We start from the raw sequence: 26,537 nt of genomic DNA on the forward strand, positions 1-26,537 counted from the left end.
TTTTAATCCCCCAAGGTCCTCCAATCCCATTAGGGACGAGATCGCCTAGGTGAACTTTTCAAGGGACAGGACATGGTCTGACCAAACAAAATGGATATAGACTCAAATTGACAAGATACAGGTCTGGGAGAGCTAATACAGGGCTTCACTTGGTTTTTACATGGCTTTAACTGGTGACCTTGGGCTTACAATGGTGGTGAATGATGCACTGAAAAAATTTATATACCCGCATTGACAAAGGTGTAACAGGACGTGGCCATGTAACCTTGGGAGGGAGTTGAGAATGATCCATCAAGACTCTCCTAACCTATGCTGTGAGGGAGTGCCCCCTCGCACTTCTCATCCAAAGCACACTCCCATTGGGAGCATTTAGGAAGCATGTTCCCTGAATACTCCCTTCTGGAAGCTAATTTTTGGAGTGCTCTTTGTTCCCCAAAAATTTGCTTCTTGCCTTTGTGGGGAGCATTCAAGTAGTGCTTAGGGATTGACCCTCCCATGATACTCTCAGGATGTTCTTGGGAGCATAAAAAATGTTCCTTGAATGCTTCTTGAGAGGACTTGTTTGGTAACATTGAATTGATTTTTTTCTTGTTTTTGGGAAACAAGAAAAGGTTCCAAGGGGTTGATTTAGGCATGGGAAAGGTTCCTTAAGGATTTAAACATTCTCACTCCATTTTCTCTCATTCTATTTCTCTTTTCCCTCATTTCACTCATCTTTGCTAGGGTTTTGTGTGTGTTGCATGCTAGTCATTGAGGAGCAGCTTTGTGAGAGTTTGGAAGGGAGATTGTAGGCTACCATTTGTGAGATCTTGGAAAGGAGGTTGAGGTTGCCATAGTTTACATTCAACCACCATTGGGCAGTTGAGGCTATAAAGCTTATTCTTTCTTCTTTTTAATTTTTTTCTATGTCCTAAACTAGTATAGTTTTTGTGTTAAATACTTGAATGTTCTCTTCTCATACTCCAAGAATTAAGCTCTTTCCTCCAAGGGTTTTCGTAATGTCCCTTTTCTTGGACATGGGCAACAGAGACCATTTCAGCAACCTAGCCATCCCCATAGGCTACAAATTGAAATAAATTGGGGAATCTCAAAGGGAGGAATTAATTAATCAAGGTGACTAAGGAAAAGCATATTAAAAGGTCACTTTATATAATAAAGGAAAAGGTGACCCATGGTATTTGGATGACCCATGGCATTTGGGGGACCCATGGTATTTCGATAAACCATTGTAAGAAAAAGAGTAGGAGCTCATTCATGGATGTGATTGGATATTTAATGAATTGATTTTGTGGGCTCTGTTACCTGCCACCTGTGGGTGACACCCATAGGAGAAAAGTTTCTCCTAGATGGTCTTCAGTGGACAACCAACAACCTCTTGCAGCGACTAGATAACTCAATGTGCCACCATCTCTGCCACTTGAGCCAGCCATTATGGACCCTCGCCCATCTGTGATGATCGTATGTTTGAAGGTGGGCCTTCCAACCCCGAAGTTATGGCTCTTCATTATGTAGTTGGATATATTTGCTTATTTTTAAAGGACACTTCTGAACATGGATTAGTGGTGGGTGTTGACCACTGAAGTGTACCCAAATATTTTGGAAGACTCCATGCCCAAGGATGCATCAGAGGTTTCATGTACCATCGGAATTCACTATATCATCAAAGTTTTTCAACTCTACTTCTTCTTCTCATCTTCTTTGTTGTACTTAGATTCCACAAGCCCTACATGGATGATGTAAAGTGATGCTAGTATGATGAGTTGAGTCATGTAACAAGCCTAGGTAACTTGGGACCTTGTCATAAAGTGAGTTTACCTGGGAGGCATTTTTCACTTGGTTAATTATTAGGTCCTTACCAAGACTTAATAATTAATTGAGTTTTTTCTCCCAAGGATAACCTCAAAACAAAAGTGCAGTTTAATGGCTGCGCCTTGGGTGAGTCCTAGCATCTAGAGTTATTGTATATTACCATACTAGATCGCTCATAAAATTTCGTGGAATTTGATTAGGTCTAAGGGTCATTTTTTGAAATTTTTAAGTTTCCTGTAGGGCGAAATTTGAATAAAATTTGAATTTATGATGTAATAAGTGATGTCTAGAGAAGTTGTATGGAATATGTGTGCTCAAAGTTACACCTCTCACCCTCAACTTTCTATTATGACACATGTTAAAGGGTAAACAATAAGTTCTAGACCCTGGAGAGTCAAAACCCACGTTTCCTAAGTCTAGTGGAAAATGTGGCAATAAATTGAGCCAACAATTAAATAAATGGAGAAAAATAAATATCCACACATGCTAAATGATGTGGAAATGAGGTGGAAAGTCATTGAGGGGTCAAAGTGAAGTTCCAAGGTGATGTAGACTCCTTGATTTAAGGAAAATACATTTTCTCTAAAGAAATCGAATTCTCATGGAGGGGACCACGAGTTTCTTAAGGAAAACACATTTAATGAAGCAAGGAATTTGAGTTGGCTTGATGAGTGATCATTTGGTGGGCTTTGGACTTGGAATTCCACTAGAGATGAGTAAAGAGTGGTCTCCTACTGCTCCAATCTCACATACACATGACCCTTCCACCTCAACGAGTTCTCCTCCTCAAGGATTGTGTGGGCCTCTCTAGAGGGAATCGAATGGCCACTTGGGGAAAATCGAATTGCATGAAGGAGCCTTAGGATTGTCATCATCACACTTGTCACATGGTTTTTCATTGGGATTTGCTCCCATTCTTCTATATATAGAGCTTTGAGCTCCCACTTAGTATCATCGAAAACGAACTATTGTGCTTGGGGAAGCTCTACTCTTGTGTACACTCTTCTCAATTGCAATAAAAGACTTTGGGGGTTTCATTCATGAGTTTTTCTTCCTTTGGAATGTGATGAATAGTGGATTATTGGTATAATTTCTTTTATTCATGCTTTGATCTAGTTTATTTCCATATGCTCTTGTAGACTTGTTAATGTAAAGATATTTTGCATTGACATTTGATTTTGAAGTATGCTCTAGATATATAGTGCTCTAGTTATTTTCCAATAAATTTCTAGAGTTTCTTGTCATTGTTTATTTGTTAAATCTGTATGGGACTAATTCTTGAAAAATTTGTTGTAGTGGAAGCATCTTGTTGAATCAAGCATGAGGGGAAGTCTTTGGAGAGACCAACCCACTCTTGATACTTTCTCAAAGGAGCTCTCATTCATTTTTTGAGCCTTCATAGTTCATCTTAGAAAGTGGTTTTGTAGGAATTTTTCTTGGACATAGCTTGTACACAAGAAAAATATTTCTATCGTAAAACTATTCCGATGGAGATGATATTTTTATTGGATTCCTCTTTTCGGGAGGTGCAGGATTGATCTAAAGATTATCTCATTTTGACAAGCAGAAATGGAATTATGAATTTATTTCTTCTATGGACAAATTGTCAAGGTCGGCCAGAAGTCTAATGTAGGCTCATAAAGCCTAACAGACGTGTCTCTTCACCCTCAACATTGTGTATAAATAGAAGAGGCAGTTTCCTTTTTTGGACACAACTCAACACACATCTTTCTCTCTCTTCCTCTCATTGGTTCGTACAACAAATATGAGCATCTTCTTCTCTAGGTGTTGACCGAAAATTTTAGGCTGGAATTTCATGATTGTTTTTGGGCTATCTGCAGCAACGTTGACCGAGGGTCAAATCACCTCTTTTGACCGCGATTTTCAGGCAAAAAATCCGATCTCTTGACACTGCATCTCCTGGCATGAAAATCGAGAAATTTGGAGCAGCTTGACCTGCATTGACCCCATGCCCTTTGACTGCAGAGTTGACTGTGTGTTGACCGAATTTTTTCAGGATTGTTTTGGGTCTTTTTTGACTGTCTTTCGACTGCAGTTTGACTAGACTGTTTTATAGTGATTGGGCAAGTAAATTTTGCATATTGTACTCTCTCTCTGCTGAACTTTTGAAGAATAATAATAAGATTTGATCAAAGGGTTTTCCCCACATTGGGGTTTTTCCCTGACATTCGCCAAATATTTTGTCCTCTCGTCTTGGCTTGTCTTCTGCTTATTGTTTATGTTCTATCTGCATTTACTGTCAATGTTAATGTGATTGCTAATCTGGAATTTGATATTGGGCTTATAAGAAAAAATAAAGTAAATTGCTCTAAAGCATAAAACATACCATTGCTATCCAAAATTAACATTTATTGACATGGTGTTTGTAGACAGCAGGGCCACAGGGGCCAAAGATTAGATCCAAGAGAGTCAAGAGATACTTAAGGCTCTCAAAGACACCCTACAGGCTACGCAAAATCAACAGAAGGTTTATGTAGATCGCCATTGTGTTGAGAGGTAGTTTGAGGTTGGAGACCTGGTTTATCTACGCCTGTAGCCTTACAAACAGTCAACCCTAAAATAGAAGGGGGTTGAGAAGCTTAAGCCTCGCTTCTATGGTCCTTATAGGGTGACCAAGCATGTAGGAGAGGTGGCATACAAGTTGGAGCTCCCACCAAGGACCAAGGTACATAACGTTTCCCATGTATCATGCTTGAAGAAGACACTGGGGCAACAAATAACAACTTCAACAGAGCTACCACCCTTGGATGAGGAGGGACATCTTGTGTTGGTTCCTGAAGCCATTTTGGAGGTTCGAGAGATGAGGCTTAGGAACAGGGTCATCAGGGAGTTCCTTGTCAGATGGAGGGATTTACCTGAGGAGGATGCTACATGGGAAGGTGAGCGGGTGTCGCAGCACCCAACATTACAGTTGCTTGAGGACAAGCAAATTTTGGTGGGGAGGACTGTGATATCCCCAATTGCATAAATTTTAATAAGTATGGCCATTTTTGTGATTTTGGTGTTGAAGGCACACTTTAACATTCTTGGGATTTAGGAGAAAAAGGTAAATTGATTTCTTAGTAGAAGGTGGGGGCCACCTAAGGGAGGCAATTCAACCCACAAGGAAAGGGCAACAAATTAGTGGATTATGGGGACCGCTAAGGGGTACGCATGGGCTAGAGCACTTGAGGCGAAGGGGAGGCATCCTTTGACTATCTCTCTTACACAAGTCGACCTCTCTTGGAGCTGTTTAGCATAGGAGTTGGAGCGTTGTTTAGCACAAAAATTTCAGGCGGAATTCTACCCTCATTTCAGAGAACATCGAATGTATCCCTAGTTAGGAAATTTGAGAGTCCACTTCAAGGCTTTCACAAGGCTTTACTTGTAGGAGGTTTCTAGTTCTACGCTCTTCTTGGGTGCAGAGGAAGTTCATGTGGCACAATTTGGGTCAGCGAGAACAACTTGGGTTTTGCATAGCTTGCATAGTAAGGTTAGGTTTCATTGTTCTTACTTATTTGTACCCCGATTTCCAATTTTAATAAAATGGCTTAGCTGTTCTGCTTATTTCCGTTGTTGTTTTGATTTGGGTGTTTGATTTTATATTTTGCATTGTTGTTCTTAGTTCGTAGTTTTTATCTGGACAAATCTCGTTGTCCAGACATAACAAGATCTCCCTAGGCTTGGAAACCAAGGCTAGTAACAATCAAACAAATAAATGAAAACATTCCCTAATTTATAATGGAATCACTGATATGGAGAGGATGCAAAGCTCATACGTTTTTATGAAATGTTCATTGATGACGCTCGCTACTGTCCTTTGTTGCTTTCAACATTTCTCCCTTGATCCTCCAAGAGGAAACCTGCAAAGACAGAACCAAACAAGAGATCAAAGCATAAAATATATCAAAGATTCAATCATAAACCATGTAAGAGATCAAGGAGCCTTACAATAAACATTAAAACATATGCCTATGGGAAGAAACTGTTGATTTTTGGTAGCATCGGATGTGCTCTAGCCATGAAAATTGGTGGAGAGGCTAAGGCACATGAAATCTCTAAGACCCAGAAATTGTTTGGGGAAATTCCACCCGGATGGAGAGATATTAAAATAATTAATATTTTTAATGGGGTTCCTAAGTCTAAACTTAGGAAAATTAAAATATTAATGTGTATTAATATAGAATGGGTGAGAAAGTTATAAATAACGAGGATCAAGCCATATCTAATCTTAGTCGTTGATTAGGGGCTTAATCTCGACCGTTGAACCGTCAACAAAAAAAGTATAAGAGGAGGCTTGAGGGTCAGTTGGAGATACACCAAGTTGATAAAAAATTTGATTTTCTAGGGCAGGGTTTGCTGAGAAATCGAGTTAGTGATTTGTTGTAGCGAGGGGCAGTTTGACAAAAGGCCGAGAATACATAACATAGAGGCAGAGAAAGTGCCAGAGAGATAGCACAGAGCCTTAGAAGGCTTACGCAAAGGCAGCTAGGACTGACACATAGGCTGAGGAGGCCAGCGCAAAAGACGCAGAGGGCTGCAGAGCTGACGTTGGGCTAAAAAAGCTGCGATGAGGAATCTTCGTGGGGCAGACTAGAGCTAAGAGGCAAATGCAGAGCCCTAGAGGGTGACACAGTCCTTTGAGGGTGACACAGTTCCGAAAGGAATCTTGGAGCAGCTTTTGCTGTCCAGCTGAGGAAAAATCGAAGTCACTGTGGGGCCAATCATCCAGTTGCTGATTAGCCAGAATATCTGTCTTCGAAGAGAGGTAGTTCTGCCAAGGAAAATCCCTGAAGGGTGAGCCATTTCTGGCACCCTAGTTGTATTTAGAAATTGCATAATAATAAAACCCTCATATCCGTTGCATCAGTTTTCCAACATTGGGTTTTTTTGGGGACGATTGTCCAAAAATAACGGTGTCCCTTGTGTTGTCTCAGTTTATTTCAGTTGCTGATCTGTATATGTGTGAAGGCTGCATTTGTGTTTATTTCGATATTGTTTTAATAAATAAATTGTTAATGGAAAGAACAAGTAGGAGATAATAAACCAGATAATGCAATAGGGATTCTTGATGTGTCAGACTTAAAAATTTTCACATGGTATCAGAGTGACTGCAGATCACAGGAGGACTGAAGACACCAGCGGAAGAAATCTGAAAAATTTGCAGCAGAAGCAATTGTTCTAGAGCAGAAGCAACAAGAGAGGAAGTGACGCAGAGCCTGTGTCATCATTTTGAGCCAAGGGAAGAGCCAGCACAGAGGAAGAGAGAGGTAGAAGAGGCTCACGAAGAGCCATGTTATCTTGCTCAGCCAGGTAGGATTGATGCAGTTGGCTAGAGGGGCAGATTCAGCGTTTGCCAAGATTGCGCAGAGCTTGAAAGGCTCAGTTTCTTCAGTTGTAGGGGCTTGGGGAGCTGTGGGTAGATTGTGATTTGAGGAGCTGGTGGGATGCTATTTCTGTTGATACAGAACAATGTCTAAGGAGACTGAACCAGAGGGAATCACTACCTCGATGGATTTCTAAGCAAGGAATCCAGATCCGAGTTGCTATTGCAAGGAGGATTAAAGAGGAGCGGTTCGACAATTGGCTAAAGGATTTCCAGGAGGGAAATTAGGACTCAGTGGGAGATTTCCAGGGGGGAGTCAAGACTTAGAGGGAGTCCAGAAGAGGAGTTGAAATGGCAGTCAATGGATTGAGGGATCAGGACAGATTGGATGGAGCTTCCAATTTTGTCATTTGGAAGGCCAGGATCGTGACAATCCTGGATAGACATCGCATCAAGGACTTTGCCTTGAAAACCGTAGCTATCCCAGTTGACCCGAATGTTAATGAGAAGTATGAGGAGGCTGAGGCAAAGGAAAAATGCTTGATCCTAGACGGGGTCAAAGATCATGTCATACCACATATTGTTGAGAAGAACACAGCAAGGGAGATGTGGGAGGCGCTGACCACCTTATACCAGGGCTCTTCCGTGTAGCGGAAGATGCTATTGGAGAATCAACTGTGGTCATATCAGATGTAGAAGGGAGAGTTGATAGATCCATTGCTTCTTAGGTTGTAGGAAATATGTGACTAGCTTACTTCCGCGGGGTTTGCACTGGATCCAGAGTTTATGGTCAGGACTGCCCTGAATGCAGTTTCCGAAGGGTGCGAGACATTTGTCCAAAGTATTTTGGGGAGACTTTTCCTAGTTGGGAGGAGATGTGGGCAGCTCTTAGCCAGGAAGAGATCAAAAGGTTGACCAAGGCGGGGAGTAGTGGCAAGGGAAGTCAGATCAAGAAAGAAGAGGAGGAGGATGTGGCTGTAGCATTTGCGAGACAACAAGGGGAGAAGAAGAAAAAGGATATCTACAAGGTTAAGTGCTTCCATCGTGGGGAGTTGGGACATTATGCATCCTAGTGTCCCAGGAAGAAAAACAAGGGAGAGGCTTCCGATTCAAAGGAAGCTCCAGCTAAGGCAGAGAAAGAGGTCGAAAGTGATGACGATTGTGCCATGAGTGCTCATGCACCTATAGAGAAGAGGTGGGGAGACATCGAGTTGTAGTCAGGAGGACTACATACTAGGCGCAGGATCCTTGAGGTACCCAAACACTTGGATCACATCCGGTTATGGGAGCCCTTAACGACAGTAGCATGATGACAGGTGTCGGGTGGAGCAAAGTGTGGTAGAGCAGAAAGGCAGCTAGAGTGCAGAAGTCTGTAGCAACACAGTAGAAGTTGCAACAGTGCGAGAGGTACAGAAGAGGTTGCAGCAGCACAGTGGCAGCAGAGGGAGCACGGGTTTGCAGCAGAGGCAACTTCAGCATCACGAGGCTTTTAGACTGACCAGGATGTCATTATTTGGGGGGAAGTCAGTTACCTACTTCTTAGTTACCGAGTTGCAGTGCAGCAGTTAGCAGTGGCAGTGCTATGGGCAACTTGATGCAGCATGTTAAGAGGGAGCTGCAGTACAGATGTAGCAGTGGCAGTGGCAGTGTCATGGGCAGCAGTACAGGAAGCAACAATGCAGGGGATGTGAGGTTGTAGGCCAAGCATCGACATAGGTACTGGTGCAGAGGATCAGTGTGATGTTTCAATGGTGAAGCATTATTAGAGCACATTCCTCGCTAAGAGGGAGTGTTGCTTTTTGGTAGCATCGAATATTCTCTAGCTATGAAAATTGGTGGAGAGGCTAAGGCATATGAGATCTCCAAGACCCATAAATCATTTGGGGAAATTCCACCCACATGGAGAGATATTAAAATAATTAATATTTTTAATGGGGTTCCTAAGTTTAAACTTAGGAAAATTAAAATATTAATGTGTATTAATCTAGAAAGTTCTAAATAACGAGGATCAAGCCAGATCTAATCTTAGTCGTTGATTAGGGACTTAATCTCGACCGTTGAATCGTCAACAGAAAAAGTATAAGAGGAGTCTTGAGGGTCAGTTGGAGATACACCAAGTTGATCAAGAATTCGATTTTCTGGGGCAGGGTTTGCTGAGAAACCGAGTTAGTGATCTGTTGCAGCGAGGGGCAGTCCGACAGAAGGCTGAGAATACATAGCAGAGAGGTAGAGAAAGTGCCGGAGAGACAACACTGGACCTTAGAAGATTGATGCAGAGGCAGCCAAGACTGACGCAGAGGATAAGGAGGCCAATGCAAAAGATGCAGAGGGCCAAGAGGTTGATGCAGGCAGCGCAGAGGGCTGTAGAGCTGATGCTAGGCTAAAAAGGCAGCACTGAGGAATCTTCATGGGGCAGACTGGGAGTTGAGAGGCAGACACCGAGTCCTAGAAGGTGACGCAGTCCCTAGAGGGTGACACAGTTTTAGAAGGAATCTTGGAGCAGCTTTCGTTGTCCAGCTGAGGAACAATCGAAGTCACTATGGGGCAATCATTCGGTCGCTGATTAGCCGAAATATCTGTCTCCGAAGAGAGATACTTCTGCCAAGGAAAATCCCTGAAGGGTGATCCATTTCTGGCACCCTAGTTGTATTTAGAAACTGCATAATAATAAAACCATTATATTTGCTGCACCAATTTTCCTGCATTTGGTTTTTCCGGGGACGATTGTCCAAAAATAATGGTGTCTCTTGTGTTGTCTCAGTTTATTTTAGTTGCTAATCTGTATATGTGTGAAGGCTGCATTTGTGTTTATTTCGGTATTTATATTAATAAATAACTTGTTAATGGAAAGAGCAAGTAGGAGATAATAAACCAGATAATGCAGTAGGTATTTCTGATGTGTCAGACTTGGAAATTTTCACAGAAACAAGTATTTTTATTAATGATAACGAGTTGGAGATTTACAACCATGTGCCTTGATGTTTGGATCTCCATTCAACAATCTCCAATCCTCCTTTGCGCAATGAGCCTTCACTCTCAATCTCAAATGGGCAGCATAAGGGCATAAATTAAGTGCTAAAAAAGTCAACCCCTTCTCCATTGAGTAGCACTGTATTTATAGGAGAGAAGAGGGAGGTTGGAGATCCATATCTCATGGGATGAGATCCACATAAGGAGGAGTAGGTTCCATGATAGGTGGGATTAGTTCCATGAATCCTGGGATGAGGTCCAAATAGGTAGGAGCTCGAGTCTAGGTGGTTGAGGATAAGATTCCTCAACAAGAGTTCTAGACTTTACTTTTTATTTTCACCTAGTTAGAAAGGTTGTCGCACTTTTTAGTGGAAAACAGTGCGACACTCTGTGAAGGTTACAATGAATGGACTTGCGATTACGCAGTTTGTTGCTAGGAAAAGTGCGACACTGCTTGAAATTAGGGTTTTAAAGCAATGTAATCCAGGATTCTTGTACTCCAAATGGTTTTTTCTTCAACTTTGTAGGGGATTGCTGAGAAGGGTTTGTCAAATAGCGAGAAATCCGGTTTTAAGGTCTTTTGCCTTAGTGTGACAAAATGACTTGTAACAATAGCTCTGTATTTACTGTTAATTTCCTTGTAGGAATATTACAGTGGTATTAGAGCATGTTCTTGGCAAGCTGTGGGTGCAGGAACTGGTGATGCTACCTCGTTTTGGGGGAGTTTTCGTTCACAGAGGAAAAGACCTAGGCAAAAGAGGGCGTGCTAGAGACTGGGTGCTTGACCCCTTTTCAGACATTGAGCTAGAGCATGCTAGAGAGTGTGAGGATTGGGACGAAGAGCACATGGAGAACCAGGAGCAACTTGAACATGGAGGACAAGAACCCACAATTGCAGTACGATGCATTGGACCCAAGGATCAAAATGGCTATGTCCTTTGGGGAGTTTTGTCACGTGAAGGGGAAGTATATAGGTGGAGCTGTGCCATCACACCAGGGAGGTCTGCTAAATAAGGATGTGCAGAAGGTAGTAGGGAAGATTACACTCTGTAACTTTGATGGGTCAGCCAAGAGTTCGGCTAAGGCATGGGTACACAAGTTGGACACTTACCTTTAGCTAAACCCCATGAGGGAGGCAAAGTCGACCAAGTTCGCCACTTTGCACTTGGATGGAGATGTGTAGTGTTAGTTTTTGATGGTTGGGTAGCATTAGACAGGGGTTCTAGCCTCGACTTTGGTCGGAGAGGCTTAGAAACACAATAACTCAAGAACTCGGAAAAAATTTCATGAGAAAACACCTAGAGATGCCTCAATTAAGTTAATTAGTCAGTGGTTAAAGTTTTCATAAGTCACTTAAGGAAAATGATTAATTAACATGAATTAATTGAGAAAGGTGAAATTTCTCTAGAAACTCACATGGATCAACTCAAAAATGATCTTAGCCACTGAAGAGGACTTAATCATGGCCGTTGGTGAGCCAACGAGAGATTATAAGAGGAGGTTGATGGGTTTGGAGAAAAACCACACTTGAGGTCGAGCACCTTGGTAGAAATTGAGCTTCCCAGTTGCAGTGATTCAATAGAAAAGAATTCGAGCTAGAGAGGGGACGCCGAGTCAGTGAGGGGTAGAGACAATGATGCCGAAGGAGATTCCAGTTCCGGAGAGTCAGTTACCAGGGGGCCGAGTTTTCCTTAGTGAGGCTGTGTAGGCAACTTTAGAGGAGGAGTTCGATTCAACTAGAGTGAGGGTTGATTCAGTTGCTGGAGGCCAGGAGAAATTCCAGAAGGGCTAGTGAGTCATTCTCAGAGGCTGAGTTGAGTTGGATGACTTGATCAGAGCAACTTCCAGACAATGAACTTCCAGACAATGTGTGTGAGGGACTATGCAACATCTGTGCAGAGGTTGATTCAGGGGTTGTGAACATCCCAGTTTGTGCCAGATTTGGAATTGGATCAATGTCGGGTGAGGCAAGATTTGTCTCACTAATTTTTGTGGCCAATTTATGTTTTAGAGGATCGCCAATTTTGGGCATACAGATTGTACTCAGAATTTCACTGTTGCATAATAATAAAACCCTCATCTGCTGCACCAGTTTTCTCGCATTAGGTTTTTTCGGGGATAATTGTCTAAAAATATTTGTGTCAAATTTTGTGTGTGTGCGCATCTATATTTCTCAGTTCCTATTTTATTTCCACAACGATTTTATTTGTGAAGAATTGTAGTATGATTTATTCGTTGTTTGCCGTAGCAAATAAACTGCATAATTAATCAGTTAGAAGAATAAATTTCCAGTTGTTGCAATTTAATGAAAATTTCACTTGCAAGAGTGGTGGTAGCACAGACTTATCACCCTGGGTCATGCAGCTATTAGTTCCTACACGAAGTTCACTCGGAGGCTCATAAAGCGTTTTGATAGGACGCCGAAGGACCTAGACTTGCATTTTTGGGAGTTAGCACATCTGAAGCAAATAGGTAGTGCCGAGGTCTACATGGAAAAATTTCAGAGGATGTTTGTGATGGTTATTGATATTTCTGAGGCCACGATAGTTCACCTTCAAAGCAGATCATGCATGGGCAAGCGTTAGCGATCAACCACCAACAAGGAGGCAAGCGTAAATGCCTTCATGCGGGAAAGAGAATGCGGGACTGAAACTGTCCTTCCATTCAAGGGTTCGTTCTCTCGTCGTGTCAGTTGGTCACGCGGGTGTCTTTTTCCCTCCTCTCTTGTGCGGGAATGAGACTCCTTCTTTCTGGGTGAGTGTCCAGGGCAGGCGGACTGAAAGCGTACTGAATGCGGGCAGATTGGTTAATGTGTGAAACCGGCCAGCAGCAAACCTTCGCAGACATCATCTGGGTACCACCCCTCTGTCGAAATATCTGGGTAAGCGGCATATTCTTTCTTTTTTCTATAAATCCACCTAACACGGCTACATCATCCGTCCGTTGGTCGACCCACCAATCTCGAAGACCTACCCAGGCATGCCTAGTCCCGGCCCCCCCCACCCAATAAGTAAAATAAAGTAAATAAAAGCAAGCAATTGCCAACACAAATAAATCGTTCATGGCGAATCAACATCAACGTCGAACTCGAAATGATCGTGTAACCAACATATCACGCACGAAACTTGTGTACGGGGGAAAAACAACTGGTCACATCGAACTGGTAAAACATGACCATTTCAATCCAGGGCACGGGGTATCGCAACTGATGGGGACAAGAACCCTCCTGGGCACGCCAAACTGTTCACATCGAACAGGGCAAGGGGTATCGATCAAATACCACACAGATAATCTACCCCACCTCCCTGACTGAAACTACCTGACTAGCGTGAATGAAACTAGCTGACCTGCATGAATGGCTCAACCTAGCCTCTTTCGCTGAAGGCTCTATCTATCTGCCCTCCCCTCTCTGAATATCTTTATGTGTCTGGCGTATGATCCTCACCCACCTGGCGAATCGTATATAACAAGCTGTAGTACCTCACTCTTGGTGTGAAGATATCACCGCTGCAATAGCCCCCCCTGTCCCATGCACATCGTCGTTCACCGCACCCCATATTATATATCTGGGTCCCCTTGCCCCACCCACGAGCTATTCAACTCACTCTATCAACAGCACAAGCTAGGCAACTAACTCTATCAACGCGTCTATCCATTCTCTCATATGTTGCATGGGGTACATCTCCTTAGCTATGATGGGAAACTTCTCTCGTTGTCTGTTGGCAACTTGGCTCAACCTCATCTCCATCTCTCTTGTCCAACCCCGTCTGCCTTACTCCCGGCAAGTATCAAAAAGCAAGCAATCCACTTCCATTTCCTTGCCCCACCCACGAGCTAGTCAACTAACTAACTCTAGCAACAACACGAGCCATTCTTTTCTCATATGGCAATGGGGTACATCTCCTCTCTCGGGTAGTAACGATGGGGTGGTTCTTTCTTCGCGACTGTGTGACTACTCTGGGGGACTTGGTTGGTCTGGCTCTCTCGGTGATCCGTTTGGTTCTATCTCCACCATATGGAAGGGGAGCTTGCCTCATTACTTGTCCCACCTTTGCGTGGTTGGGTGAGGGCCTATAGTCCCGTATTTTTGAAGGATGCTATTGCTCAGACTAGGGACATGCTTGATACAGTCCCTAAGACTAGAGCACCAACACCTCCCAAACCTACCTTTCCTCAGAGGGGTAGGGACAGTAGACCTCCATAGAGGGAGTTGACAGGATGGGGGCAACTTGATGATGAGAACAATAGGGATCTCCATAGGAGGAAGCTTTGCTTCACCTGGCAGGAGTCATGGGCCTCAGGCCACAGATGTACTAAGGGCAAGGCCCATTATATAGAGGTCTTTTTCAAATAGCAAGCCAGAGGAGGAGGCGAAGCTTGAGGTTGTTAGAGGGGAGGATAAACCTTAGGGCGCAGGAGACACGAGTTTCACAGTTCCCAGAGGAGGTGTGATTGCTTCACTCATCAGGGTTCTGAGATACTTGACATTGTAGATCAAAGGCACTATTCAGGGGCAATGTGTCTTTGTGTTGGTAGACGGAAGGGCCACCCACAATTTCTTTGATGCGCAGATGGTAGAGTGGAGAGGGTTACCCACCCAACCCTCTTAGGGCTTCTTAGTACTGGTGTCGGGGAACCAAACCATGTAGTGTACTAGCTATGTCCCCAAGTTGACCTTGACTATGGGGAACTATTTAGTAACCGACCATTTGTTTATGGTGAACGTGCCAGACACCAACGTGGAGATGAGTGTCCAATGGTTGTACTTCTTGGGCGTGTTTTCGTAGACTATAGGACACTAGAGATGGAGTTTATGGGGCATGATGGGAAGTTGGTTGTGTTGAGGGGCATGCACTCCTATCCAACACAGACTGTGTCAACCAACTGGATGGAGGCAGACTTATGACACAGGGATATAGCAATGACAGTGGAGCTCAGGATTTCAGAGATAGGAGCCCAGGCAAGGCAACCACACCCAAACATTTTAGTAGTGTTGGAGAGGCACTTGACAACTTTTGGAGACATTCCTCCAGGCGATCCACCAGATAGAGGATTTGAGCACTCTAATGAGCTGGAAGAGGGGGTCTACGCAGTCATCACTACCCCCTACAGACATGCCAAGGCTTACTGGGATGAGATAGAGCAAGCCATACAAGAGTTGTTGGCCTTGGGCTATATTAGGTCGAGTTCTAGTCCTTTTGCTTCTTCTGTGGTGCTGGTGAAGAAGAAGGATGGGACTCTGCACATGTGTATAGACTATATGGCTTTGAACATGAAGACATTGAAGAACAGATACCCCATTCCACACATTGATGAGCTAAGAGTGTTAAATTGGCAACTAGGGCCAAACTCCATGTGGGTCAACTTATTTATGGCAGGTGATATTTTTATTGGATCCCTCTCGTCGAGAGGTGTAGGATTGATACAAAGATCATCCGATTCCGTTAAGTATTTATGGAGATATGAATTTATTTTGTTTATATAATTATTATCAAGCCGACCAGCTCTTATGTAGGCTCTAGAAGCCCAAACGTCATGTCTATTCAATCATCCGCCTTTAGTATAAATAGAAGAGTTTTGATGTCAATTGGAACACTCATTCTTGATGTGATCTCCTCTCCATGTCTTGGGTTTTTGGAGAAGGAGTGAGACACCAAGAGTAATACGCTAGCCTAAAGATGATACCCTAACTCACAGTTGATGCCCTAGTTTGCACGCAGATGATGCCCTAGACTGTACGCTGTAATGGAAACACCAAGCCACTGTAAGGGAAGGATTTCATACGATGTAATATGCATGGACACCTTGCACGCTGTCATAAAGACACTATCCAACGCAGTCATGAAAAGACATATACGCAGATCAGGGAAGGCATGTAAAACACAGTCACATTGAATGCAGATATATACTTCAGGGACGCAGTCATATTGAACGCATTATGGGACGGCAGCAACGTAATCCAACGCAGTCACATTGAACGCAGGGACGCAGTCATATTATATACGCTGCAGTAATGTAAATGTTGGACAGTATATACGCTGGGCATTATGTAAATACACTGGAAGTATATACGTTGGATATATACGCTGGGCACTGGAAATATATACGCTGGGCATTCATATAATATGCCATGCAGTCATAACATATATCTTGGAACGCAGTCATAACATATATCTTGGAACGCAATACATGCACAGCTGAATCAAGAGCTGCAGTCAAAAGCTACAGCCAGATATGAACACAGTTCATGTCATGTCTTGACACGCTGTTCATAAGCTACAACGAGATATGAGGGAATCTGGAATGAAGTATTAGGTGCAGTCACATTCGGATAACTGAAGCGTATAGGTAATCTTAGCGTTCTAGTATTGGGTTAATCTCGCATGAATAAGAGCAGTCCTTCGGTGGCATAGAGATAAGAACGTTGTGTGATCTGGGCACATATATATAATGCAGTCTTGGGCAGCAACATGATATATTGTAGATGGGCTGTGAAACGAATACATGGAGCATGGGCAACAGCATGATGGGAAGCACTATGAAATCATGTGCATGAGCAGCACAATGATACATTAGCATGGGCAGCACTATGAGATCATGTGCATGGGCAGTGCAATGATACATTAGCAGGGGCAGCAGCATGATGATGACGCACATTAGTTTGAGCAAGATCATGGACATGGACAACTCCATGATGTAGTATGCAGTGGTGCAACTAGAGAACCAGATGCAGCATGATCATAGGTATCAGTTGAAGCAAAATGTCTTCAACTGATCTCATCGTTACAGGAGATGATCTATGCTTAGATCTAGATAAAGTCAAAGCGTTGACTTCTGTTGTAAATGTACTCTCTCTCTCTCTCTCTGCTGAATTTTGAAGATAAAAGAAGATTTGATCAAAGGGTTTCCCCACACATTGTGGGGTTTGTCCCTGGCTTGCGCCATATCTTGTGTCCTCTTGCCTTGGCTTGTCTTCTGCGTTTTATATTTATGTTCTATCTGCAGTTTATTTTAATGCTGATGTGATTGCTAACTGTGAAAATTTAAATAAATTGCTCTAGCATAGAACATACCTAATCTTAACAAAGAGGAACCAATTACTTCTTTCAGATAGATTTGCGTTCGGGGTACCATCATATTCAGGTGAGAGAGCAGGATATCCCGAAGACAGCTTTTAGATGCCACTTGTTGAAATTTCTAAGTCTGACACATTAAAAATCCCTACTGCATTATCTGGTTTAATTTCTCCTACTTGTTTTTTTTTAACAAGTTATTTATACATATAAATACTGAAATAAACACAAATGCAGCCTTAACTCATATACAGATCAGCAATTGAAATATTGAGACAAACACAAAAGGGACACCGTTATTTTTGGACAATCGTCCCCGGAAAAACCCAATGTGGGAAAATTGGTGTAGTAGTTCTGAGGGTATTATTATTATGCATATTCTTGAGTGCAACTAGGGTGCCGGAAATGGCTCACCCAACAGAGATTGTTACACGACAGTAATACCTCTTCTCAAAGACAGATATTCAGCCTCTCATCTCTAGTCTGCCCCACGAAAATCCTTCTGACGCTTCCTCTTGGCCCTGTGTCCACCCTGCTAGCTTCAGGGTAGCTCCTGAAGCCTTTACGTCAACCTCCTGGCTCTCTGTGTCAGCTCTAGGACCCTCTGCATCACCTACGCAGGTCGCTTTGCCTTTGCGCAGTCCCTAGCTTCCTCTGCGTAGCTCTAGCTTATTTGGGGCCTGACACACTTTACACTTTTACCCATTTTTTGGCTTATTTGGAGCCTGACCCAGGTTCAGAGTTAATTAGCCAAACAAATTCCGGTACCACTGGCCCTTTTGGCAACAGCCCGCGGAGCGCGGACTGAGGTCTCACCTGAAGTAGTATGGGAGGGTGCTAGAACCAGGTTTCCGCACCCTTGAGATGTCTGAGAGATTCGACTGGTCTCACTGTGTGTCCCTACGCTTAGGTCGCTTCACGCACTTCCCTGTTCCTTATGCCTTGATATACTGCCTTTGCGCAACCCTAACCAGGGAGTGTGGAGCTTCTGTGTTGCTAGAGCCACGCTCTGTGCTATTACCCGCGATTTTACTTATCTTCCTATACCAGTTAATTACCTTCACGTACTTGGATGTCTTATGTTATAATTTGTTATACAAAACATTCAAATAAGTTCACACAACATATAAACAGTATACTTGCAAATTATACCCAATCATATATTAAAACCGGAAAAGATGCATAGAAATATGGTAAACTTTCTCTCTATTGATTCTTCCAACAGTTGTAGACTCGATCTGCCCTGCGCACTCAGCTGCAGGGGTCTGCGCACTCAACAGTGGACTACTAGGACTTTGCGAGTTTGCGCACTCAGTTGTAGAGCCTTCTCCTACTCTACGACCCATAGACACACTTTACATTGTTACCCAATCACTCAGACTTCTATCTGTGTCAGCCTCTTCAGTGTTTGTGCTGACCCTCTGGCACTATCCCTGCCTCTCTGCTATGTACTCACTTGCCCTCGTTGCAATAGACCACTAGCTCGAATTTTCTTAGCGAACCTCGCTTCAGAAAATCGATCCTACTGATCAACTTGGTGTATTTCCAATTGACCCTCAAGCCTCCTCTTATACTTTTCCTATTGAGTCTTCAACTATTGAGATTAAGTCTTCAATCAACGGCTAAGATTAGATTTGGCTTGATCCATGTCATTTAGAACATTCTCACCCAGTTTTATATTAATACCCATTAATATTTAATTTTCCTAAAGTTTAGGCTTAGGAACCTCATTAAAAATATTAATTATTTTAATATCTCTCCAATTGGGTGGAATTTCCCCAAACCATTTTTGGGTCTTGGAGACCTTATGTGCCTTAGACTCTCCACCAATTTTCATGGTTAGAGCAAATCCGATGCTACCACAAATCAACACCACTATGGGCATTTCGAGTTCTTGGTTATGCCCTTTGGGCTAACGAACACTTTGGCTACCTTCCAATCTTGCATGAACGATGTGTTTCGCAAGCAACTGCGTAGATACGTGTTGTTGTTCTTCGATGACATTCAGATTTACAACAAGACTTGGGAGGAGCACCTGCAACCTAAGTTGCAGGAAACGTGGGCAGGGGGTCCGTTTCCCCAGGGGAAACGAAACGAAACTCGTTTCCCCGTACCGTACGGCCTGGAAACGCGTTTCCGGCCGTACGGCCACGTTTCTCGAAACGGAAATGGAAACGCGTTTCCAGGCCGTACGTGCCACGTTTCCCCAAAAAAAACACTTGTTTTTAATTTTTTTTTAATTTGTTTTTAAATTTTTTTAGGGTTTCCAGGTAGTTCTAGAAACCTATTCTAAAGTTATAAAAGAGCAGCTTGGCTCATTCTCTCATCACATCATTCATGCTTTATGATTGCACATATATATAATAATAATTTTTAAATATTATTAATATATATATATATATATATTATTATATATATTCGCGTTTCCCCGTTTCCAAAATTTGGGGAGGTTGCGTTTCGTTTCGCTTCCCGTTTCGGAAACTCGTTTCCGTTTCCCCGTTTCGTGCAACTTAGCCTGCAACACTTGGAGGAGTCGCTGCGTAGTCTGGAGGAGCAATAGTTTTATGCCAAGATGGCTAAGTGTGAGTTCGTCTTGATGGAGATGCTGTATTTAGACCATGTGACTGGAGAGGATGGTGTGCGTGTACATCAGGAGAAGGTCCAGGCCATTTTGGATTGGCCTACCCCCAGTAATGTGATGGGGTTGTGTGGATTCTGCTAAAGAATCTAGGGTAGTTAGCATTAATAAGATTCTTCTAGGCATGATAACTATTTGAGAGGCATTTTTAATTTTCTTATTAGCACAATCTTCTCTTTGACGTTGTTAGAGTGTGTGTTTCTTATTTCATCAAATAGCTACCAAAACAAAGAAACAAGAACACAAGATGTTGGCATTCTGCCAGGGCCAAAACCTCTCCCTCTTGGAGAGGAAAACCTGCACATAATTCTTCTTATATAGATTCCAATTGACGAATACCAAGACCATGACCCTTGACCTACTAGGCCACTCCAAGACCAAGGCACCAATCCTCTCCTTACTACTGAGATCATCATCAACATTGTTGCTTCACCATTGAGGCCATCACTTCTGCACCACTTGCTGCACCATGACTATTCCTTCATTGAGATCTTCATCACGACCTTGATTCCATGCACTGAAATCTTCATTATGACCTTGTCTTCATTAGGATTATGATCGAGATGATGACTGTCATTATGCTGAGGTCTTGACTGTGTTTAGTATGCTGAGAGTATATTACTTGTGAGATCCCAATTGTGCCGAGACAGTGAGTGTATCCTCTCCATCTGATATGTCGAGACAGTGATTAGCACTGTGGTCTTCATTATCTTATTTATACCGAAACAATGACTGTACTCTTGCACCGAGATTATCATCATAGTTAGGCTAAGACTGTAATCTGTTCACTGAAGTTTTCCACGAGACTGTCCTCCTGTAATGCAGATTATATCCCTGTACCCATCCAAAAGAATCTGAGTTACTTATCCGAAGTGTCTGTCCTCCTATGGTTGACCGAGATTCCTACACCATCCGAAGTTTCAGAGGTGTCCGAATATATCTTTTTTGTGGTGACCCCAGCGGGGTATATATAGTGGTCTGTGTGTAGGTAAGCCGACTTGTATTCATGACTAGACATGTCACTTTAACTGAGCCGACATGACTGTTCTTCAATATACATTTTGAGGCCGACTTAATTGTTTTCTTCATTGTTTTGCAAGCAGACTTCTTCATGCTTGTGTTGGAGGATTGTGCTTGTCTTGGAGGGCTGTTCTTGACTAGTATACATCTTACATATATGCTCAAGAAGAGCTTTTTACACATGACTTTGATTCTATAAATAAAGATAAGGGTGAGAAGCTTCTAAGAGACGAGGATCAAGTCTATTTTAATCTTAGTCGTTGATTAGAGACTTAATCTCAGCCATTGATTCATCAACAGGAAAAGTATAAGAGAAGACTTGAGGATTAGTTGGAGACACACCGACAGATATTCATTATCCCAAGGAAAATCGATTCTCAAAGAGAAGGAGATGGATTTCAGAGGGAGAGTTGCAGGGTGGAGGAAGAGGAGGGCATCAACAACAATCAATGACTGAGGAGGAGGTGACGTAGGGGCATTGAGAGACAACGCAGAGGGAGACACAATCCTCACGCAGGCTGAGGCAGAGGGACGTATAACCACGCAGAGTGGTGGAGAAGTGACGGAGAAGTGGGAGAAGGGTCTCCAGGCGTCAGAAAGTTTCTAGGGGAAAGTCTTAGGTGTTTTCTCTCAGTTTCTCTGTAAAATCATTCCTTGTAAGCGATTGTTGCTAAAGATTAATAAAACCTTCACCTGCTGCACCGGTTTTTCCACATTGGGTTTTTCCAGGGACAATTATCCAAAAACAACTCAGTTGATGTGATTGGTTCTTGTGCATGTATATCGCTTTTATTTTATTTGTGTAATTATGAAATAACTGCAGTACAGTTTATTTTAATGTTTATTGAAGGGATTTCATAAATAACTCATTGTGAAGAACTAGTAGGTGAAATAAATCAGTTGCTGCAGTAGAATTTCGGGTTAGAAATTTTCAAATGGTATCGGAGCAGAGATCTGGCAATAGGAGAGAGCAATCGGCTATGGGTCAGGAGCATGATATAGAGGCATCAACTCAAAGGAACTCACACAGATTTCCAGAAGAAAACAAGAGGGACATGGATCACGATTATTCTATCTTAGCTTCCAGATTGAAGAAGAAGTCGCTTGCCTAGCAAGCTCTGCCTCCTCTGAGGTTTGGTATATAGATAGTGGAGCTTCCTGGCATATGACAAGAATTCGAGAATGTTTTTCAAATTATCAGGAAGAAAGGATGAATTTTCAGATCACTTGGAAAATAAGGCAATGTGTACCCCTGTAGGAAGAGGTACTGTAGTCTTTCAAATCGAAGCAGGAGAGCAGCTTCAAGCAACCAATGTGCTGCATGTGCTAGGATTGGGGATGAACTTACTCTCTGTATCTCAACTTCAAAACAAGGGCTATGACGTTTTCTTCGTTAAGGAGAAAGTATATGTCAAACACCCGAGTTGGAAAATGAAGGCCCAGATTGGAATCAAAAGTAACAGGCTGTATAGATTACAACTAGAATCTCCAAGCACTGATAGGCAACAATGGAGATAAATATTTGAATGAACTATGGCACCAGAGGATGGGACACTTACACCATGGGGCTTTGAGAATTTTCAGAAAAACAGTATCAGGAGTTCCAGAATTAAGTACCGAATGAGATGATGTATGCAGAGGGTGTGCTCTAGCCAAGTATGCCAAAGCCGCGTTTTCCAGAAGTAACAATAGAGCTCAGAGTGTTCTCGGATTGATACACTTAGACATCTACGGACCTATGTCCATCGAACACTTTGTCACCTTCATCGATGACCATTCCAGGAAGACTTGGATGAGGTTTTTGGTCAATTTAAAGAGTTCAAGGCTCTAGTAGAGAATCTGACAGGAAAGAAGATGAAAGTGTTGCGCTCAGAAAATGGTGGAGAGTATGTCGATAAGGACTTCACCGATTTTTGTGCTAGGGAAGGCATCAGAGGAGAGTGGACAGCTCCCTCCGGAGTAGAATGGAGTAGCAGAAAGGGAAAACAAGACTATTGTGGAAACAACTAGGGCAATGCTGTATGATCAGGATATGCTCAAATTCTTGTGGGCAGACGCATGCAACATGACAGTTTATGTCCAGAACAAGACTCCACACAGGGCATTGGGCAAAATTACTACGGAAAGGGTCTTCACCAGGAAGATACCTGAAGTCAGTCATTTAAGGATATTTGGGAGTTTGGCGTATTGCAGTATACTCGAAGAAAAGATAAAGAAATTAGATCAAACTGCTGAGAAAGGATATCGTGTGGGATATAGTGAGAATGTTAAGGCATATAGAGTCTATCTTCCAGGGAGTAGGTAGGTAGTAGTTCAGTGGGATGAAAAGATCATGGAAAACAGAGCTTTCAGGAAATCCCGAGAAATGCCTTCTGAGGAGCAGTGAAAAGACAATCCATTGGTCCAACCACTTCGACCAGCAGAAACTAGTACCGACAATTCTCTTAAAGGCAAAGCTCCAGAATAGAGGAATCTCAGGAAGAGGAAGAGCTGATAGTTGTAACCACTACCAGTGGAAGAATGAGCCGGGAATTCCGACAGATTCTACGGGATGTAGAGGACTTCATTGGTGCACCCAAAAATGATAAAAGGGAGTGAAGAAAGTCAGACAGATTCCAGGCCCTAGTAGCTTAGGTTGGGGAACCTTCTTGTTTTCAGGAGGCTGTTCAACATCAAGTATGGTTAGATGCCATGGTGGAGGAATACAGTGCTATAATGGTCAATGATGTCTGGGAAGTGGTACCTAGGCCTCAGTACAGGTCAGCGGTAGGTTCGAGTTGGATCTACAAAGTCAAATATGATGCAAACAATAGTGTAGAGAAATACAAAGCTAGGTTTGTGGCTAAGGGGTATGCTCAGAAGGAAGGGATAGACTACGAGGAAACCTTCACCCCAGTAGCTAAGTATACTTCTATTAGAACTGTGATATCCCTTGCAGCATAGATGGGGTGGGAGATTCACCAAATGGATGTCAAGATGACGTTCTTGAACGGGGTGATAGAAGAAGAGGTATACATTGAACAACCAGAGGGTTTTGAGACACATGAGTAGAAATCTCATGTATGTAGATTAAAGAAAGCCTTGTATGGGCTTAAACATGTACCTAGAGCATGGTACGGTCGAATTGATGGCTACTTGAAGAAGATGGGGTTCGTCAAGAGTGATGCAGATCCTAATCTCTACTATCTTGTCGTAGAGAATGAGCTTCTAATCCTAATGTTATATGTAGATGATCTTTTCTTGACAGGATCATCCAGGCTCATCAAAGACTGCAAGAACAACCTAGCCACAGAATTCGACATGAAGGATTTGGGACAAATGCATTATTTCGTAGGGTTGGAAGTTTGGCAGCGGAAGGGTGAGATCTTCCTTGGACAAGGGAGATATGCTATAGAGATCTTGAAGAGATTCAGGATGCAGGACTGTAGACCTATGGCTACTCCAATGATCACCAACTGGAAGAATATTAATGCATCAAAAGATAAAGACGTTGATCCCCCCTTGTACAGGCAACTTATAGGGTCCTTGATGTATCAGGTCAATACCAGGCCAGACATTTGTTACATTGTCAACACCCTTAGTCAGTTCATGGTGGTACCCAAGAGGGCGCATTGGGCAGTAGCCAAACATGTTCTCAGGTATATACAAGGAACAGTCGAGCATGGACTATTGTACACCCAAGGCAATGATATCAGGGTGAGTGGGTTCACTGATGCAGATTGCACTGGAAGTTCAGTAGATCAGAAAAGTACAACTGGGTATTGTTTCAACATTGGATTAGGAATGAATTCCTAGTGTAGTAGAAAACAAAAATTTGTGGCTCTAAGCTCAACTGAAGCAGAATATATGGCAACTAGCACAGCTTCATGCGAAGCCATATGGCTTAGGAAATTGCTTGTGAATCTATTCAGGAGAAGGATGGAAACGACCAGGATTTTGTGTGATAATTAGAGTTGCATCAAGCTCTTTGAGAATCCAATATTTGTTAAAATTGGCAACCAGGGCAAAACTTCATGTGGGTCATCTTATTCATGGCTAATAATATTTTTATTAGATTCCTCTCGTCGAGAGGTGTAGGATTGATATAAAGATCATCCAATTCCGATAAGTATTTATGGAGATATGAATTTATTTTGATTATGGAATTATTATCAAGCCGACCTACAACTCATGTAGGCTCAGAAGCCCAACAGTCGCATCTATTCACCCACCAACGTTGTGTATAAATATAAGAGGACTTTTCCTCATTTAGACTCACTCATCTCATCACATCTCTCTCTCTACTGCGCAGATATGAGTCTCTTCTCTACTGCGCTGAAATGGGTCTCTCTTTCTCACACATGTGAAGCCGGAAACTGCTGAATTTGAAGCTGCAACTGCAGAAGTAAAGATTGACTTGCGTGGCCTAGAAGATCTCCTCTTTGGAACTGCGCTGTAGGTTCATCTGAACCTCCTTTGAAAGCCGCAACTTTTGGTGGTGGAATGAAGTCAATCTGACGAATGGTTTGCAAGATATCGACTGCCTTAGTTTGAAGCCGGAAACTACTGAAACTGAAGCTGCAACTGCAGAAGTAAAGATTGACTTGCGTGGCCTAGAAGATCTCCTCTTTGGAACTACGCTGTAGGTTCATCTGAACCTCCTTTGAAAGCCGCAACTTTTGGTGGTGGAATGAAGTCAATCCGACGAACGGTTTGCAAGATATCGACTGCCCTAGTTTGAAGCCGGAAACTGCTGAAACTGAAGCTGCAACTGCAGAAGTAAAGATTGACTTGCGTGGCCTAGAAGATCTCCTCTTTGGAACTGCGCTATAGGTTCATCTGAACCTCCTTTGAAAGCCGCAACTTTTGGTGGTGGAATGAAGTCAATCCGACGAACGGTTTGCAAGATATCGACTGCCCTAGTTTGAAGCCGAAAACTGCTGAAACTGAAGCTGCAACTGTAGAAGTAAAGATTGACTTGCGTGGCCTAGAATATCTCCTCATCTGAACTGCGCTGTAGGTTCATCTGAACCTCCTCTGGAAGCCGAAACTTTTGGTGGTGGAATGAAGTCAATCCGATTGTCGGTTTGTGAGATATGGTCTGCCCTAGTTTGATAATGAAGCTGCTAATGCTGATGCTACTGATCTAGGGTTTGCTACTGCTGATATGAATCAGATTTATTGTACTATTTCTCTCTGCTGAATTATTGAAGATAAAAGAAGATTTGGTCAAAGGGTTTCCCTACACATTGTGGGGTTTGTCCCTGGCTAGCCGCCACATCTTGTGTCTGTTGTCTTGGCTTGTTTTCTGTCGATCGTTTAATGTTCTATCTGCACTTTACTTTATGTACATGTGATTGCTAATCGGTGGAATATAATAAGAAAAAGAAGTAAACTGTTATAAGCATAGAATATACCATAACTTAACATGGTATCAGAGCTGAGGTGAAGACAAAACCCGAGCAAGAGCAAGAGCAATCATTGAAGAAAAGATTGGCAAGGCTATCCTAAAAGAACTATGGGGTCCTCATCACTCTTTCTTGCCGAAGACAAGCTCCGTGAGAAAGCTGACTATCACGGATGAAAGATGTCTATCGATCTAACCCTTGAAGATCAAGGAGTGCTGGACCATGTAAGAGGCAATATTGTTGAGCCTTCATCAAATGCATCTGCTGCTGCCTGGAACAAATGGAAAAATGGAGAAGTCAAAACAAAGAAGATC

The 26,537-nt window shown here is 42.8% G+C and overlaps 1 protein-coding gene across 3 annotated transcripts in view; it reads left to right on the top strand.

The window, feature by feature from the left end:
* Window positions 1-26,537, top strand: part of LOC149207043 (sulfatase and phosphatidylinositolglycan class N domain-containing protein) — a 412,661-nt gene that overhangs the window by 167,228 nt on the left and 218,896 nt on the right. The gene's annotated exons all lie outside the window — the stretch shown is intronic.

The sequence above is a fragment of the Pinus tabuliformis genome, chromosome 1_2, assembly GCF_031772625.1.
Source record: "Pinus tabuliformis cultivar Carrire ecotype Pingquan chromosome 1_2, CPIR1, whole genome shotgun sequence".
Taxonomy (NCBI): domain Eukaryota; kingdom Viridiplantae; phylum Streptophyta; class Pinopsida; order Pinales; family Pinaceae; genus Pinus; species Pinus tabuliformis.